This window comes from Helianthus annuus, chromosome 9, assembly GCF_002127325.2.
Source record: "Helianthus annuus cultivar XRQ/B chromosome 9, HanXRQr2.0-SUNRISE, whole genome shotgun sequence".
Taxonomy (NCBI): Eukaryota; Viridiplantae; Streptophyta; class Magnoliopsida; order Asterales; family Asteraceae; genus Helianthus; species Helianthus annuus.
The window spans coordinates 91,076,439-91,097,378 of NC_035441.2; the positions used below are offsets into that span (position 1 = coordinate 91,076,439).

The window sequence follows — 20,940 nt, forward strand, 5'->3', positions numbered from 1 at the left end:
CCCGTGTTCAGGATCTGTATCTGGGCGTTTAAATTAAAGTTACTGGTTTCGTTGAGCACGGGGGCGTGTTCAGTGAGCACGACCCCGTGTTCAGACTCTCTATCTGGGTGTTTTTATGAAAAATATACAGCACGGCCCCGTGTTCAGTGAACACGGCCCCGTGTTCAGGCTACTGTAAATGCAAACTAAACTAAAATGCAGAAAAATGTGCGCGCGTTTTGAAAAGGTTTTGAAAAACTGATTAGGCCGTCGATTTTAAGCTTTCTTAAAATCCTTGTGTCCCGGGAAAGGGCACCAAAAACTTGATGTGCGTGAAGTGTATTATATTTTAGGTGTATATTTTAAGCCATTTTTACACTTTTTAGCCAAGTTTTAAATTTATAAACACGATATTCACTAACACTAAACACACATATGGGCAAGTGCACCCATCATGGACGTAGTATAGTGTTGGTAAGATACCGATGTCGTCCAAGGACACAAGAGCTTTTAGTACTGGTTTATCCTCAACGTCTAATCAGATCAAAAAGTTAGAAAAAGATTTTTAAACTAGAAAAATAAAACTAACTAAAATGCTGAAAAGAAAAATAAACGTAAAAACAGATAGACAAGATGACTCACTTGGATCCGACTCGTGTGTAGTGTAACCTTTGATTATTTTCGCACTTTTGCACTTGTTTAAGAGATTATCTTAGTTATTGTAGTAGGCCCCTCTTTTGAAGGCGACGTTACCCTCAACCCAGTACTTTGAGTTAGCAAGGATACAATCCTAAAGGGTCGGATTATTGAAAGATAATTAATTAAGTTATTAATGCATAATGTGGTAGGCCCCTCTTTTGAAGGCGACGTTACCCTCGGCTAAGTAGTCTGTGTCAGCAGGGATACAGTCCTAAGTAGCCGGGTTAAAGTTTTAATAGTAGTTTAACTTATGAGGGGGTCAAAGAGTTTGGACCCCCGCCATCCAATACCGTTGGGTATTGAAAGAGGTCCTACTAAATTTGACCCAGGTCCTTTGCAGGATCTATACACTGAACAATGCAAGACTCTTACCAAACCGTTCCCTTAACCCCCGACCAGGTAGCCAACATACCTCCATATAGACCGTGGAGATATGAATGGTGAAAATCTTTTATTTTATATAGACAGTAAAATAATGCCAAGACACCACGGACAAACGATAAGGAAGAATCACCTTCAACATAAGAAACTAGTTATTAAAGTCATTAATACATAACCAATTAAAAAGTGCAAAAGATTAAAAATAAAAAGTATTACACTAAACACTTGTCTTCACCAAGTGATGTAAGAGACTTAGGAAAACATAGCCTTTGATTGTCAAGAACTCTTACGATCAATCTTGGATCCCGAGACGACTCACACACTCTATGATGGACAATGGATGATGTGGTGGATGATGGTGTTGTGATGGTGGTGGGTGGCGGGTAAAGTGTGAGAGAGATGGTGTGCCAAGGGATGCCTTTGAAGTGAACCAAGCACCCCTATTTATAGCCTGCACAGAAGCCTGGACACGGCCCCGTGTCCGCTAGACACGGCCCCGTGTCCACCCTTCTTCTCTTTCTTCATTAATTGCAGTTTGTCTTTAGTAGCTCCACACTCCCCCGTGTCCGCTGGGCACGGCCCCGTGTGCAGAAACGTATCTGTACTATCAAGATTTGCAAGATTTTTCGAATCTTAGCGTTGACCACGGCCCCGTGTTGAGCTGGGCACACCCCCGTGTCGGGAATAGAAGCTTCTATAGCTTTGTCTTTTCTGCAAAAGCCTGGACACGGCCCCGTGTCCGCTGGGCACGCCCCGTGTTCAGCTGGGCACAGTCCCATGCTCAGCTGGGCACAGCCCCATGCTCAGCTTTCTTCTTGTTTCTTGCTTTGGGAGATGTTGTCTAGGGGTCGGGCATGCCACGTTTCTTCCGTTTCTTTGTATTTATGTTGGTTTTGGCTGTATATTTGTTCCTTTTGTTCGTTTAAGCTCATTTGACCCTGTAAATTCAAAAGGAAGACAAAAACACACTTTTTCCAACATTAGTACTAAAATAGGGTTAGTTTTATGCCTTATTTGATGTAATTTATATGTTGCATTTTACACACATCAGGACCTAATTCCAATTGCGGACCAACGTACTCTCATGGATTACCTACGTCCCACCGTAGGTAATCTAGGCGGCGCTATCAATGCGCCAAATGTCGAAGCCAACAACTTCGAACTTCGGCCACATTTGATACAAATGCTTCAAAACTCCGCAACCTTCCATGGGCTTGCCGACGAGGATCCCCATCTACGTATTACTAATTTCTTAGAAGTATGTGATACCTTTCGGATCAATGGAGCATCCAACGACGCCATTCGCCTTCAAATGTTTCCATTTTCACTAAAAGACCGAGCTAAGGCTTGGCTCAACGCCCTCCCAGTTGGCTCAGTAAACACCTGGGATGAACTGGCCCAAAAGTTTCTATATAAGTATTTCCCTCCTGCTAAAACGGCTAAATTAATGACTGAAATTAATACATATTCACAAGAGGATGGGGAATCCTTATATGAAACTTGGGAAAGGTTCAAGGAGCTACTAAGAAAGTGTCCTCATCACGGTCTTGCGGTATGGCAACAAGTATCCACGTTCTACAATGGATTGTTACCACACACAAGACAGACACTTGACTCTAGCTCCGGGGGACTTTTAGGTAATCGCCCCCCAAATGAAATATATAATCAAATTGAGGAAATTGCTCAAACCAATTTTCAGTGGCACACCCCCCGAGGCAATAAATCTATTGCCCCAGGCGCCCATAAGGTTGATGAAAGCACTTCTTTACAAGCCCAAATCGAGGCCCTTTCTTCAAAAATCAAAAAACTAGAAATGACAAAAACCACCTCGGTTATGGCTTGTGAAGGGTGTGGTGGGTCACACGAAAATTGGAGTTGTATGAAAGAGTTAGATGATCAAACAGAGTCGGTAAACTACATTGATAATAGACCTAGGCCGTCGGGTCTTCCAACGGGTACCTACAACCAAGGATGACGTAATCACCCTAACCTTGCCTGGAGAGAACCCGGCAATAGTAGTAACCAACAAAACTTAAACCAACGAACAAACTTTCAACAACCAAGAAACGAGTCACAAAATTTCTCTCAACAACAAGGTGGATGAGAAAGGCTTGAAGATATTGTATCTCGCCTCATCTCCGATACCGAAAAGAAAAACTCGGATCGATTTCAACAATTGGAATCGAATTTCAGAAATCAACAAGCTAATATACAAAACATTGAAAAACAAATAAATCAATTAGCTCAAAATTTCTCCGAGAGACCATAAGGCGCGTTACCAAGTAACACCGAAACCAACCCGAAAGCACAAGTCCATCTCATAACATTGAGAAACCGTACCGTAGGTTCCGAAGAAGCTCCACCACCGCCAACTGAGAGAAGCACAACCCCGCCCCAACAAGAGAAGGCTTCTCCACCAATTCAAAAGCCTACCAAGGCTCCTCCAGTTCCATACCCCGGTCGGTTAATTCATCAAAAGACCGAGGAGCAGTTCGCAAAGTTCAAAGATTTATTAAAAAAAATTCATGTTAATGTTCCATTTATCGAAGTCCTAACTCAAATGCCTAAATATTCAAAATTTATGAGGGACTTCCTCACTCATAAAAGGAAAATTGAATCATTGCAATTAGTTAACTTAGGCGAAGAATGCTCCGCCTTACAACTCAACAAACTCCCGCAAAAGAAGATTGATCCTGGAAGCTTCACAGTTCCTTGCTCAATTGGGGAATCCCCCATTCGTAATGCACTAGCCGATCTTGGGGCTAGCATAAACCTCATGCCAGCTTCAATGTTCAAATGACTCGGCCTAGGAAAAACGAGCCCTACAAAGATGAGCATACAATTGACCGACCGATCCGTCAAATATCCACAAGGTGTCGCTGAAAATCTATTGGTCAAAGTCGAAAATTTCGTATTCCCGACCGACTTTGTCATACTAGACATGGAAGAAGACGCTGAAGTCCCTCTCATCCTAGGGAGGCCATTTCTAGCCACAGCACAAGCAGTGGTAGACATGAATGACGGAACACTAACATTGAAGTTTGGGGAAGAGGAAGTAAAGTTTGGAGTTGGAAAAAGAGTAGAAGACGAAGATCCGGTCCACTACATGAAGGTCATCGACTCAAGCTTGGATGATGCTCTCCGACGGTGCATGGGATGCAAAACATCCCGCTTGGGTAACATATGACCAGGTTTTGGGTCTAGCCAAGGACCCTTATAAACGTGGCGCACCACGGAGGCATTCCGCGGAACTATCCTTAGTTTAGATTAAGTTTTATGTTTTCTAGTTTAATTTTAATTTTCAAGAATAAAACACACTCGGCATGACAAACTTAGTTAAAATTTGATTATATATACTTAATCACATAAAAACTCATTCCCACAAAAGTGAGTTTTGAGCCTTTATTGAGCATACAAATACATTTCTTTAAACTAAATGCTCATTTTTCGTTTCTTGTGTGAATAGCCGCTTGGTTCTTACAACTCTAGAACTTGCCACGACAATACATTCCCGGTCCTTACCAACTTAAACCCAAGTAAGTAAATGATGGAGGCATTAGGACTAACCTTTTTTATTTCTACACCATTATTTTCCTTTTTTTACCACCTACCCAAAATCCCCTAGTTAACCCCTTTGAGCCTAAACCTTTTCGTTTCTTAACCCAATTCAAACACCCTTTCACCCACCTAAACCCTTTTTTCCTTTTAAACCCTTTATTTTAGTAACAAAGCTCGGTTTCTCTTATGACTTGAAAAAAAAATGAGAATGAAGACAAAGAAATAAACAAACAAGTTTATCAAAAATAACTTTGTTTGAAATGCTTCATCAAAATAAAAAGTTTTGAAAAATATCAAGTCTTATGAAAACCGACGCTTTTTACGCATTTCGCCCCTTTACTAACCACTAACCCACCCACCTTTAGCCCAAGCCTAACCCTTCACCCAAAAAGTCCTCGTGATATTTACAAAGGTCTATAGTTAAAAAGGAGGAGGATTGATTACTTGGCAAGCATATGGTAGGAGTAAGTTCCATGCCGCTCTCGGGTGATTCACTAAAAATACACCTTCGGCCGAGTGTTGAGTGATCCCCCGTGAGGTATGTAAACTTGTATATAAATGGGATTTTAAAAAGGCATGTTATGCCCTAATAAGTAATTTATCTTATGAAACGTTTTTAATATATCATGACGAATAGGATTGTAAATAAATAAAAATAAAAACTTAAGGATGAATCTTGGAAATCCCGACACTCTATGACAAACTCAAAAACCTTCTCTTCTACCTATTCCATTTGGGAGTGTAAAGCCACATTATAAAGAGTTTTGCTTGAGGACAAGCAAAGATTCAAGTGTGGGGGTATTTGATGTGCACAAAATGCAACATATAAATTATATCAATTGTGGCATAAAACTAACCCTTTTTTAGTACTAATGTTGGAAAAAGTGTGTTTTTGTCTTCCTTTTTGTATTTTCAGGATTAAATGAGCTCAAATAAACAAAAGAAGCAAAAAGGCAGCTAAATCTAACACAAATACAAGAAAAGGAACAAACGTGGCATGCCCGACCCCCCGACAGCATCTTCCCAAGCAAAACAAGAGAACAGAAGGCTGAACACGCCCCGTGCTCAGTGAGCACGGGGGCGTGCCCAAGTGTCAGCAGAAAAGACAAAGTTGTAGAAGCTTCCATCGCCCACCAAGGGGTCGTGCTCAGCGGACACGGGGCCGTGGTCAACTATAAGATTCGCAGAATCCAGGCAAATCTTGATAGCAAAGATATGCTTCTGCACACGAGGTCGTGCTCAGCGGACACGGGGGCGTGGTCAACTAATGCAGACAAACTGCAATTAATGAAGAAAGAGAGGAGTATGGACACGGGGCCGTGCCCAACGGACACGGGGCCGTGCCCGAGTTTCTGTTCAGCCTATAAATAGGAGTGCTTGGTTTACTTGCAACTCATCCCTTGGCACGCCACCTCTCTCACACTTCACCCACCACCATCACAACACCATCATCCACCACCACCATCCATTGTCCATCATAGAGTGTGTGAGTCGTCTCGGGATCCAAGATTGATCGGAAGAGTTCTTGATAATCAAAGGCCATGTTTGCCTAAGTCTCTTACATCACTTGGTGAAGACAAGTGTTTAGTGTAATACTTTTTATTGTTAATATTTTCGCACTTTTTATTTGGTTATGTATTAATGACTTTAATAACTAGTTTCTTATGTTGAAGGTGATTCTTCCTTATCGTTTGTCCGTGGTGTCTTGGCATTATTTTACTGTCCATATAAAATAAAAGATTTTCACCATTCATATCTCCACGGTCTATATGGAGATATGTTGGCTACCTGGTCGGGGGTTAAGGGAACGGTTTGGTAAGAGTCTTGCCATTGTTCAGTGTATAGATCCTGCAAAGGACCTGGGTCAAATTTAGTAGGACCTCGTTCAATACCCACCGGTATTGGATGGCGGGGGTCCAAACTCTTTGATCCCCTCATAAGTTAAACTACGATTAAAACTTTAACCCGGCTACTTAGGACTGTATCCCTGCTGACTCAGACTACTTAGCCGAGGGTGACGTCACCTTCAAAAGAGGGGCCTACCACATTATGCATTAATAACTTAATTAATTATCTTTCAATAATCCGACCCTTTAGGATTGTATCCTTGCTGACTCAAACTACTGGGTTGAGGGTAACGTCGCCTTCAAAAGAGGGGCCTACTACAATAACTAAGATAATCTCTTAAAATGTGCAAAAGTGCGGAAATAATCAAAGATTACACTACACACGAGTCGGATCCAAGTGATTCATCTTGTCTATCTGTTTTTATTTTATTCTTCAGCATTTTATTTAGTTTTATTTTTCTAGTTTAAAACCTTTTTCTAACTTTTTGATTTGATTAGACGTTGAGGATAAACCGGTACTAAAAGCTCTTGTGTCCTTGGACGACCTCGGTATCTTACCAACACTATACTACGTCCACGATGGGTGCACTTGCCCATATGTGTGTTTAGTGTTAGTAAATATAGTGTTTTTTAAATTTAAAACTTGGCTAAAAAAGTGTAAAAGGGCTTAAAATATACACCTAATATATATAACACCTCGCACACATCAGTGTGTCAAATAAAACAACAACTTTTAATGAAATACCATTGAAAATCCAATACCTGGGCTATGCTATCATAGCTGAAGAAAATTTTAACTATTCTCAGAAGATTTTCAATGATATGGTTAAGAATGTTAATAAAAAATCATTTTTATTGTTTCCAAGGTTTTTAAGTTTTTATCTTCAAAAGAAATTTTCAAAGGATAATGCACATGTGCTTATCCAAGGAAATCCTATTCAAATAAACAGTCTAACTTCTGAAACATTCACAAGGCTGTCAAAACCTTTAAAAACCCAAACAGAGGTACCTAAGCAGAATTTAGCAGCAACAACTGCTCCTCAGGCCCCTGCCATTGAGCCCACTGCTCCTGGTGATCACAGAAGCACAACCCCATCTGTGAAACTCACACCAAAAATCACCAAAAAGACCAAAAAGAAAACTATCCAAAAGCCCCCCAAACCCACCAAAAAGGTGACTCTGGAAGACGAGATCCCAGAGGTAACACCTGTGACAACACAAAAGTCACCTGAAACCACTGCTGCTACTTCCTCACAGCAGATGGAAGAAAGATCTCAATCTGAGCCTAAAACTCCTCCTGCATCCTCTCAAAAGGATCAGGTTGTATCAACTGGGACACCACAATCAATGATACCTATGTTGGATGCACTTGATATAGCCTAGATAAAAATCAGTTCTTCTCAATCACCTATCAATGAGAATATACCACAACAAGTAACTGAGTCTGGTGTCTCTATCTCTGCTAACCCACCAACAGTTGAGGAGGCTACACTGCAGGAATTACAAGTAATTCCAGTCAGTAGTTCAAGTGGAGCAGCTACTACAGGTGTTGAACCCACTGGTTTACACCTGGACAGTAGTTTCATTAGTGAGACTCCCTTGAAGGTAATTTCTTTTTTGGGAACCATAGTGTCCACTGGTGTGTTTCCATTATACACTGGTGACCTTAAAATGGTAAGCTCTGCTGAAGAAAGAAGTCCCTAGTACCGAGAACAAGGGGCATCGGTGGATGATTTTTGGGAAACTTTTCCTAAGTCAACCACTCATACAACCACCACTGGTGGGAAATCAGATGATCCCATTAACTTGGGTGATGGTTTAAAATACAAAGAATTGACGGAGAGGGTTGATAAACTTGACACATCTGTTGCCAAAATGAAAACTATGTTGCAACATTGTTACAAGCTCAAAAGGCTACACCCACTGCTACACCATCTGCAACATCTGCTCCATCCGCTGCAGAGCTATGGCTTCTGTTTCAACCTCTGCTTCACAAACAAAGACAATATGCAGATCAACAGCATGAAGTTCAACTTCAAATGGTCAGAAATGTCATGAAAGCTAGGTATAAAGATACTCAAGCAGATATCAAAGCCATTAAAGCTCATTTGCTTCAAACTATTGGCACTGCTCCTCCTTCAATCATCTATGTTGAAAATCCTGATGATGTCAAAAAGGCAGAGAAAACTAAAGGGAAGAAGGGAAAAGAAGATGGTTTATACATGCCACCAGAACGAATGTCCAAACTTGTGGTAGAAATCCCAAGGCCAGATGGTTCCAAAAAGGTTGATGAGACTCAAAATGCATTTGCTGCATTAAAGGCAAACATGAAAGGGTCTAAAAGGTTTGAGGAGGAGAAGAAAGTTTTGATGGAAAAAGAAGAGTAGGGTACTTCTAAACCTAAAAGATGACAAGCCTACCAGAAAAGTAAGCCAACCCAAAACCACACCTTCCAAAACCACCAAACAAACTCCTCAAATCCCCAAAAGTTCCTCTCATCATACCTCCAAACCAACAGATGTTAAAACACCCGTTGTATCAACAGTTGTTGGTACTTCAGTTGTTTCAAAAGATGTTATCTCAACAACTGCCATCACTACTACATCAACCCACACTCAATCCACTGCCATACCAAAAACAATATCACCACCATAAAAACCAACTGCCAAAAAGAAGAAAACAACAGTTGACACATCAACTGTTGTAGTGACCACAGTGGTTGAAACAACAGTTGTTTCAACAGCTGTTAGTCAGATATCCACTACTTCAATCACTGCCACTCAAACCCACAAATCCACCACCAACTTCTCCAAAGCACAAAAGGAGAAGGATAACAAACATTGTACTAGAAGATGACACTTCCCCAACTCTAACATCTACACAACCACTGTCCCTTGTCACCATTACAAACCCTGTTCCATTATCTTCAATTCAACCCTTCAATCAAATTACTGCCATTGTCCCTGCAGGAGTACAATATCCTCTAGATCTTCCAACAGTCAGGGAGGAAATCAAATCCTTCTACTCCGAAGATGATCCTGAAAAGAGGAAACTCCCATCTGTTCAAGGTTATCCTTTGCCAAGAAATATAGAAGAATATCTCAAAATAAAGGCCCAACAAGCAGAGGATATATCTAAAAGAGATACAAAGGGAAAGTCTGACAAAGAGATTCAAAGAAATTATCAATACCTGCTCAACAAAGTTAGAACTTTAGAGCAGTTCTCAAAAGTCCTTTGTCAGAAATTATTAGAAAAAGATGATGAAAGCATGAGAAATGACTATCTTGAATACATAATAGCATACAAGAAATACAGGGCAGAAAAGTATCAATACAAAGAATGGACCATCAGTGAACTACAAGAGGAGACAGCCAGAATTCAAAAGATGATTCAAGACAAGGTAAAGCAAACTCCTCCAGTTTGGGCCAATTACAAGAAAAATTTACCAGAAAGGACCTTGAAAATGAAAAGAATGAAAGAAGAGCTGATAACTGTTGATTATGGGTCAAGGAACCAGGTTACAAGGTGGAGAGAAGAAAATGTGTTAGCTACCTACAAAAAGTTGGAAGAGTTAAGGAAGAGAGATCCCAATGCTCCTAAAAAGCCTGATTATCCGGAAGCAGTGGTTCAAGTCAAACAACAAAAATTGCCAATCAGGAGACCCACTGCTCCACATGCTAGCATCCTTTATCAAAGAAGGAAAGAAAAACAGATGGATGAATTAACAAAAGAAGACACGGCTCAAGAAGAATACATCATCAAAATGGTTCTTCAGACATTTATGGAAGAAAAACAAGACTCAGCACAATCTAAACTTTAAGTTTTTATACTCTAAACTTTAAGTATTTACCGACTGACTTATTTATTTATTTTATTTATAGGTCTATATAAATATAACAATACTCATCATTTATATTTGTTATGCATGGTTTTCTAAGAAACGACCCGTGTTTGCACACGGGTCTTACCGCTAGTAATAATAATTGATTAGTTTTATAAATTCATTTATCAAATATCAAAGTTTAGGTAGTTCCAGAAGCAACTATTAACCATTTAATTAAATAGGTTATTACTTGGTAGTTTTTATATTGGGCTGCAAGTAAAAGCCCAGTTAGTAAAATAAATAAATACTTAGACCTAGTTTATCTCTTTCTTCTTCCATCCTACCCTAATATACAGCAACTGTATGAACGTCACACCTACTGGAACAGCAATCTTAACCAGCAACGGAGCCATGAGTACCTGTCGGACGATGGCCGGAGTTCCACTATTGCCTCCCGTCCCCGAAACGGTCGAAATGTCGTCCCCACTTTTTTGGATGCGTTTCGATGTCGTCCCAAATTCCCAGAAACGTTTGGGGGACGTCCCCATGGCGTTTCCGTCGTGTTTCCATCCCCATACCATCCCCAGGACGGGTACTTATGGCTCCAAGCCGTCCCCGTGCTACATAGGACTTCAATCAAGTGCCCCTTAGGCTCAAATCGAGAGCTGGTGATGTGATGGTGGCGGTGATGAAGATAGTGGTTGAATTTAGGTCTATACTGGTGGTGTTCAGATCTGCAACTGAACATTAGAGATGATGTTTGCGGAGGTGGACGTTGTTGATGACGGTGGTGGTAGATAAAGGTTGCAATGGTGGTGGCGGTGGAGGATGTCAGAGGAGGTCATTAAACACCTGTACATGGTGCTCAAAAGCTTCCACATTAAGTAAAAAGATCAATATGCCATTTTAGTTAACATAATGGATGGAGTTAACACATTGGACTGTAATGGCAAAATTTCAAATTTTTTTGGATTAAGATGTGAAAAAGCAAACCTTTGGATGAAAATAACAAAGCTGCTCAAAACTCATAGATAAAAATGACATTTTACTTTAGTATTGATGAATTAATCAAAATTTTAAATTATGACACTAAAATGAGATTGTTCATTGGTTTCCAATAATTTCTTGTTGCGTAATGTTGAATCTATTTAAACTGCTTTTTTGTGACATTATTAATCTAAGAAAAGGTAGTAACTTTATGTTGGGATTAACAACAATAAGATTATTAATAATTAATTTTATAACACCAACAATGAGATTAATAATTAATTTTATAATAGGTGTTTATGCACAATCTAGAAATCTAAAGTACGTTTAGAAAAAGAAAGATGAAAAATAACTTTCTTTATATTTTCTCAACTAATAACTTAAACCTTAAATTAAATAGAAAGCAAAGAGTAATTATTATATTTGTAATTCATCATATCAGTTTTTTTTAAATAAAATAGTCTAATCGACTATGTAAATATATAATCATCTATATTAATATATAGCCCAGTTGGTCAGAAGGTTTTCTACTAAGTTGTTTCCTAGCTTCTAGGTGATCTCAAGTTTGATTCATACTAAGTGCAAATTATATAAATATAGGAGAGCACCTTTGAGAGGGATTCGAACTTAGGGTGAGAGGTTTAAACAACATATGTTGCCCCTTTGGAATAAGCTAGAAATACAGTTGATCTGTCATTAAAAAATATATAGGTTTAACTATAAAAGAAATAAGAAATAAAGGTTGGATCTTGTACAAGACAAGAATTTCATACGAAGTATATGTGAGAATTAGAGAACGACAAGTGTCCTTGGCTAGAATGGCAATTTAGTCTTTTCTCACTTAAACAAACCCCCCCCCTTGATTTTCAAACGTCTATAACTTTTCGTACGTTAATATTTTTTTTAAATTACACCGTATTAACGAGCATTTCATTCTTTTTAATTCGACCAGCCTATTGCTAAAGTTTTCTTTAAAAAATTACATGATTTTGAATACCCGTTAGTTCATTATGTGATTTTAAATACCCAACAGATGACTACGTGATTTTGAATACTCATTACGTGATTACACATTTGGCATAAACCATTACGTGATTACACATTCATTATAATCTATTACGTGATTACATATTCAATATGTTTTTTATAACAAATGTTATTACAATTATGCTTATAACATAATCACTCAGTGTGGTTTCACATAAAATATACTATAATGAAATCATGTAATCACGAAACATGTATTCAAAATCACGTAGTCATGTAATAAATACATACTCATCTATTACTACGTAATTACGTAATCACTTACTACGCTTTCACATACTATAATGAAATCATGTAACATGGGTATTCGAAATCACGTAGTCATGTGCTGGGTATTTAAAATCGTGTAATCACGTAAAGGGTATTCAAAATCATGTAATTTTTTAAGAAAACTATAGCAATAGGATGCTAGAATTAAAGTAAATTAAATGTTCGGTAATACGGTGTAATTTTTTTTAATATTAACGTATGAAAAAGTTAAAGTCGTTTGAAAATCGAGAGGGAGGAGTTTAAGTGAGAAAGGACCAAAATACCCTTCTTTTATTTTTTTATTTAATTGTTTGAACCCAAGACTTACAAAAATGCCCCATCCTAGTTTTGAGCCATTGATCTTGAAGGAACAATGATTGAGTTTGTCTCTTACACTTCGTACAATAAATCTCTCTTGTGCATGATCCCTTATCATAAGAAACTAGCAGGATGCCCGAGCGATGCGGCGGGAGCGACATCGCATTGCAAATACTCGTTTCTGGTAGTTTTTTTATTCATATAATATTTATTGCAGCATCGTTTTGATAGATATACATCAAAAGCGAAGTAATCAAGTAATCCATTTCATTGTGATGTGCATGGTTCGATCTTATCCTCGACCGAAGCTGAAACCAAAGTCATTGGTTAGTCTATTTTATTAACCAATCGGTTTTTGGTTAATCGCTCCGGTTTATTCTGTCACACCCCAACCGATGACGGAAACATCAGGGCATGGCACTGAGCGAAACAGATTGTCAAGAGAAATTCCATAACAACTAAATTACCGTATAGTTAATATTACATCCCATACCATAATCTATCAAGCAATCAAATTATTACAGACATTGTTATCCTCAAAACAAAATATGTTCCGACAACTCAGATTTAGGTAAATAAATAAATTGTCTTTGTTTGTTTCTAGACCCATCCTATCTTGATTCCACAAAAGACAGTAAGCAAGCACGGCATCCTAAGCATTCAAACACCTGTCACATACGTTAAAATAGAGGTCAATACACATAGTGTAAAGGTGAGCATACAAGTTTGATAATAGTACTAGAGTTCGAAATCGTTTACGCATAACCAGCATGTAACATGTACAAAGTGAAGGCAAGTAGGTTATCGACAGAGAAATATGCACAGACGTGACTGCGAATTGTAGAATGCGCAACACATATCCCCACTGGGACACGTGAAGTAAAGCCCTTAACAACCCCTGTCCACGACAGGTGCTGAGTCCAAACTATAGTACTATCGTTGCTAAGGTGTCAGACAACAATCACTGTGTTAACATAACATACTAGCATTCATCGAATAACACGTATAACATACGAGAGCGATTAGCGTATAAATAGTGTTTGTGTTGTGTTTAGATTGTGATTTAGAATAAGTAACGTATGTAACACCCAAAAGTGCATAAAGCAAAAAGAGTTCGAGTATACTCACAGATAGCATTTAACAAGTAAACATTGCCTTGGATTGAAGGGAGCGCTGAGAGAGATTGGCCTGAACAGTTAACGATAGCATAAATGATAAGCGACGCGTAAAACGGTACAAAGTACCAAGTGTTGGATGGTAATCCGATCGGATGGCCAGTCGATCGGATGTCAATCCGTTCGGATGGTCATCCGATCGGGTGACCATTCGATTGGATTGGCATCTTGTTTGGTAAGGATGTGTTTGTGTATGATGGCTTTGAAGTTTTTGTTGTAGCATTTTGAAAACAGAGAAGTATATCTACCCTCCAGGTCGATCGATCGAATGGCGGTTCAAACGGGTAACGATCCGATTGGTAGGACACTTTGTGAGAACAAGTTCACAGCAGGGTTGTCACTTGATCGGATAGCAATCCGATCGGGTGGCAATCCTTTGGTTACTAATAAGTATTGAACATGTTGAAATTGTTAAGTGTTGAATCTCAAGTGTGGTTTGATCGGATGGTTGTTCGATTGGATGGCAATCCGATCAGACGGCAATCCATCCCAACGACCGGATCGTCATAGCACTTGTTTATTTTTGAAAGTTTTGTAGTTCTGATCAAGACGGCGTGATAACGTGCTAAACAACAGAAACCCATCAAGACTCAAATGGCCCGATCGAACAGGAATCACCCTAGTCCGATTAGTCCACTGTTTCAAGATGGTTGTTCATGTTTAACCCGAAATCGGTAGTCTCGTCGATAGAAACCAGATCTTGAACCAACACATCACTAAGGAAGAGTAGAAGGTCAGAACGAGCTCCGATTCTATCGGTTTTGAGTGCATTGAGCGTAAAAGAGTTGAAGGAAAGTTAGAAAACCATCTTTCAATCCTTTTAACCATGAATATGTGTAGATTTATGTGAAAACATTGCTTAATCTTGTGGAAATCCTTCAGATCTGAGTTGTTCTTGGTGGAATGAGGCCAACACTTGAAGTTCATAAGAACTCCATGATGACATCATCCTAGAGCACCTCAACTCCATTGATTTCACGGTTAAAAGTTGAGATTCAAAAGAAAAGATGATGAAGAAGTGTGTAGATCATAGAAGTACAAGATTTAGGTTGAAAACTTACAAGAATCGCAAGAAATCGAGAGAAATGAGAGCTTGAGTGCGGCTGGCTGAGTGGAGAGCTGTCACATCACAAATGATGTGACAGGAAGATATTTATAGGGTTTCCTAAAGAGGAAAGTGCACTAGTGTCGGATGGGACACCGATTGGGTGGTGGCTCGATCGGGTGACAATCCGATCGGATGGCAATCCGATCAGGTGACAATCTGATCGGATGGAAATCCGATCAGATGGCCACTCAGTCGGGTGGCCACTCGATTCGGGTGTCCGGCGTGTTGAGTTTTGTCGTTTCGATCGTGTGTTGAGCGTTGCGATGCGTTTCGATTGAGGTTGCGATGCACTAGCATTAGACCATAATAACCTATCCATCGCTCGCTATGTCTAACATACAATCATTATAATTAACAGGCGTTTAGTGTTTGCGATTCAATTGCATTGCGATAGAGTTGCGATTGCGTTTCGATTAATCACCACAAAACATAGAGTAAACATGCACAAGTAACACATAAGCAACACACACACGTAAAACAATATTCAGAATCGATAATTCAAGGCGCCAATGCGATTGCGATGCGATAGGCGAATGAGCGATAAACATGCGATAAATAGCGATTAAACCTCGATTAATAACAAGTACTCCACATAATACAACTAATGCGATAAAATAAATAGATTAACTACAAGTCAAAGAAGTCAAAACAGGAGTTGAGCAAGGGGTGACAGATCGCAATTAGCAATCTTTGTAGGATCATTGAATCGATCTAAACGAGTCGATCAGAAGAGTTCTTGACCAAATCAGAGGCGAAATTCAATGATTTGATCTTCATTCAGCTTGATATGCACTTAGATTCACTTTGACTATCTCTTGTATTGATTTCAGAACGTTTTACAGGCTGGAGATACTTCAGCAGAGCTTCGCTACCGGACTCAGGAATGTTACAAATGAAAGACCCAAGACCCCTATATATAGTGTCAGCCGGTTTGCATGAACCATGCTCTCCAGTTCGCACGAACTGCCAGTTCGCACGAACTGCCAGTTCGCACGAACTGGACTTTCCACTTCGTGTGGACTGGCTAGTTCATCCCTGTTTCTCATTTTTCTCGATCTACGTGTCCTGGTCTATCTATCTAGTTACAAGACTCGATACAAGACGAAGTCGACAGACATATGCACCAACAATCTTTTCTTCCTTTGACTTCAATCTTGACTTTGACTTCCGTAACACGGGGTGTTACAGCCTCCCCTACTTAAGGGAATTTCGTCCCGAAATTAGGCTCAAGCCGTAACAAAAAACTGCGGGTACTTCGCCTTCATGTCACTTTCGAGTTCCCAGGTGAACTCCGCGCCTCGTTTGCCTTCCCATCGAACCTTCACAATGGGAATGCGTGAGCGCCTGAGCTTTTTGGTTTCTCGATCCATGATCGATAGGCTTCTCCACGAAGTGTAATGTTTCATCCACTTGGAGATCCTCTAGCGGAATATGTAATTCCTGCTCGGCTAGGCACTTTCTGAGGTTCGACACATGGAAAGTCAGGTGAACATTGATAAGTTCCTCCGGTAGTTCGACTCTGTAGGCCATTTTTCCGATCCTTTCTAGAATCTTAAAGGGTCCAACATATTGAGGTGCGAGCTTTCCTTTCTTGCCGAATCTGACCACACCCTTCCAAGGTGATACCTTTAGGAGTACATGGTCGCCAACGTCAAATTCAAGGGGCTTGCGTCGTCTATCGGCGTAACTTTTCTGACGACTCCGAGCTTTCAGCAGATTGTCTCGAATTTGGAGGATTTTGTCAGTTGTTTCTTGCAGTAGCTCAGGAACAGTTAGCTGCGCATCTCTGATCTCATGCCACACAATCGGCGATCGACACTTTCTTGTGTACAATGCCTCAAACGGTGCCATTTGTATACTAGAGTGATAACTGTTATTGTACGAGAATTCGACTAAGGGTAAGTGAGCGTCCCAATTACCACCAAAATCTATGACACATGAGCGAAGCATGTCTTCCAGAGTACGAATCGTTCTTTCAGTCTGACCGTCGGTTTGGGGATGGAATGCGGTACTTAGATTAAGCGTAGTACCAAGAGCATATTGAAACGTTTCCCAAAGAGGCGAGGTAAACCAACCATCGCGGTCAGAGATGATGTCACGAGGTGTACCGTGTCGACAGATCACTACGTTGGTGTAGATTCGGGCTAATTTTTCCACCCTAAAGTCTTTTCGTATCGGCAGGAAATGAGCGGATTTAGTCAAACGGTCAACGATAACCCAGATGCTATCGTGACCTGAGGTCGTACATGGGAGTTTCGTGATAAAGTCCATGGCTATGCTTTCCCATTTCCACATCGGGATCACGGGTTGTTCGAGCAAACCAGAGGGCTTTTGTTGTTCGGCCTTAACTTTCGAGCAAGTTAGGCACTTCGAAACATAGATAGCGATATCTTTCTTCATTCCAGGCCACTAGTATCGTTGACGCATGTCATGATACATTTTGTCGGCACCAGGATGAATAGAATATCGAGACTTGTGGGCTTCATCCATGAGGATTCGTCACAATTCAGCACGTTTGGGAATCCAAATTCGGTCCAAATAATGGAATATCCCATTCGATTTATTCACTAACTGCTCGCCATTATGATAGATTCTTTCCTTCTTCAAAGTGCGTTCGGTGAAACAGGCATGCTGTGTCACAACCCAAAAACGTCGCAGCGGAATATAAAACGTAGTGGTGACGGAAGCTGGTGCCCATTTATATCTTGATGATCAATGCATTAATTTGTTGGATATATTATCTTATTCAAAACCTAAGTTTTAAACATTACGTTTTAAAATATGACACAACCATGACATAGTTAAGTTGTTTTGATCCTTATGGATCTTATTACATTCGTCCCAGAAAGTTTTAAAAATCAGTCCAACATTTTGAGTAACAAAACATGCATCAACAACCACAAGATATGCCATGATTCCCGAAGCCGAACTCAAGTACCTGTAGAACACGTTAAAATCAAGTGTCAACACAAAGGAATGTGAGTTCACATATTCACTTACAAACAATTTTATTCCAAGGAAAACTTTCTGTTTAGGTGTTTATTTGGAAAACATCCATATAATTTTAGAAAGTCCATTTTACTTCCTTAATAAAATCCATGGACCTTCCGTCGTAGTTTCAAGAACCCGACAATATTGTTACTACCCAAGTTTTGTATATTAAATTATTGCGTCAACTTTCAGACTCGTATGCTAGCTAGACGATACGAACTATATATTAACCATGCAGGGATAATCAAAGCTAGACAATAAACAGAATATTAATTCGTCGTTTGACATTGACACGGGACGACCGGTCACGACGGGGTTGTCAACCCGATAGATCTACCAACAATTCATCGCGTGCAATACTTAACTCATTAAACGACGTCATGGGCGCATGGTTCTCTCTTTGAGAACAATATGCGATCTGCCTCACGTACAATATATATATCCCACTAATATGACAATTTAATACATGATGTTGTACGAATCCCCTGAATCTCCATCATTCGAGACCCAGGTCGGCATCCGTCCCAACTATACGGTCGTGTTTCGCCTAGGAAATACTGTATCATCCCAATGTCCAACATTTACTCATCAAAAACGTTTTTACTTCGAAACGTATGACTTATCAAATTTCATTTATTTTCAGCGAAAATATATATTTTATATTAAAAGGTATGTTTTATTTCGAAAACATTATTAAACCCTTTTAACGACGTGTTCTACCCCCAAAATATGTACAAAGCAGTAAAAAGAGGGGTTTAGTGACACTCACCTTTGGGTGCGTATTTTAAATAGCGTAATCCCAGAGATTGATTTTCTACACGTCCTAATATAGAAACGATTCTAAATCAATATACATAACACAAAAATCCTAAGTTTCTCCGTTTATTAGAATTATCACATAACTTTGAGATTATCTCGAAAAGTTGTTATTTTTGGATTATGTTGGCACGTTAATATATATATATATATATATATATATATATATATATATATATATATATATATATATATATATATGAGTCCATATATATGTATTTTTAATATTTTTGCGACTTGAACGATTTTATTGGTGACCATTATTGTGTAAATCTGTTAACTCTCCCGTTTATACGCAATATATCTACGATTTGTGCGTCGTAATTTATATACATAAACGTTCACATAATGTAACACTGAAACACGCGAAATCTTGTTAAATTATTTATTTCGTCATTTTTAAAGCAAATATACATAAAATATCTTATATGTGTCAATTTTCATGCTCGACAAACAAGTTACACATTTAACGCGATTTTTACCGTTTCTACCGCACAAAACGCACAAATATACATGCATAAGCTAGATTTCTAATATCATGTTAAAAACTTAACATATTTTCACATTCTCATGTTTAAATCACATAACACATTTTAACGCATAAGGTTCACCCAAAATTTTACCCTTACTTGTGTACTTAGAAAAAATGCATATTTTAGCGATTTAGTAACGTTTTCGGGCGTCGGAAGTCACGTATGACCAACCAAACACCAAGTAAACTTAAAATTAGTTAAAATACTTATTTTTAAACTAAAAATATCAATTTACTTACTGATCTAAATCAGTTTTATAAAAATCACTTGAAAAGCCGATTTTTGACCGTTTTAACGCGTAGTTTTGCGTTAAATGTTACTATAATCATCCCAACTCGAAACGACTTGATATTTTAACACAATACATGTTATTTACTGATTAAAATAATGGTTATAATCATATTAATGCAGTTTTTGTGTAAGTCACATAAATCATGCGATTTCACGTATTTTACAACTTTTAATGCACCAAGTACAACATGCAAAGCTAGCAAACATTATAACAAAGTTATATGTCACCAAAACACTTTAAAATAAATCTGCTCAAAACTGATTTTTACTAAATCATACACAAAACACATTATTTCACCTTATTTTACAAGTTTCTACGCCTCATGTATAACAAGCAAGACTAGTAAACTTTATATCAAAGTTTTATATCATTATTGTAGGATCGTTTGCACGACCAAATAAGTCGTTCAGAAGAGATCTAGATCAATACGAGAGGCGGAAACAAACGTACCGACTTTGAATCAGCTTGATTTAGACACAGAATCACTTTAATTGTCTTGTATATTGATATAACACGGTTACAGATCAAATGACACTTCAGCAGCACTTCGAATCTGGAATCTGGAATCAGCAACCGTTACAAACAAAATGACAGCTCAGGTATATATAGGGAATGGCATTTCGCATGGAATGGCCAAGATCCATTTCGTGCAAAATGGACAAAGTCCATTTCGTACGAATTGGCTCTTGCCATTTCGTGCGAATTGATCCAAAACCTCTAAAACCCTATTTTCTATGCTACCGAGCTCCATTCTATCCAATCTAGATACACGACTCGATACAAGACGAATTTGACATACATATGCACCAACAGACTCCCCCTTGGATGTTGACGAAGTCCTCGGTGTTGAGTCTTCATTATGACACGTCTTCAGTCTTGATCAGTCTTCGAGCTCTTGCTAAAGTATCTGACACTGTAAGCATCCTCAATCTTCTCTTTTCCTCTTTCTCAGCAGCAGCTAATCTTCCCCTTGGATGTTTATCTAACCATCTTCAATCTCCTCTTTTTCTTACTCAGAATCTCAATCTGGCTCTTCACATTCTCTTGATCAGATCTCTTGATTCTTTAAGTTCTTCAGCATTAGCAGCTAGCGTGAATCATCAGGAATCGAATCTGGCTCTAAACAGCTTCTATTTT

At 39.0% G+C, this 20,940-nt stretch overlaps 1 non-coding gene across 1 annotated transcript; it reads right to left on the reverse strand.

The window, feature by feature from the left end:
- Positions 1-2,500: 2,500 nt before the first annotated feature.
- On the reverse strand, positions 2,501-2,607 carry LOC118482312. Its single transcript, XR_004868355.1, has one exon. It is a non-coding gene; the product is annotated as a small nucleolar RNA R71 (small nucleolar RNA).
- Positions 2,608-20,940: the final 18,333 nt, after the last annotated feature.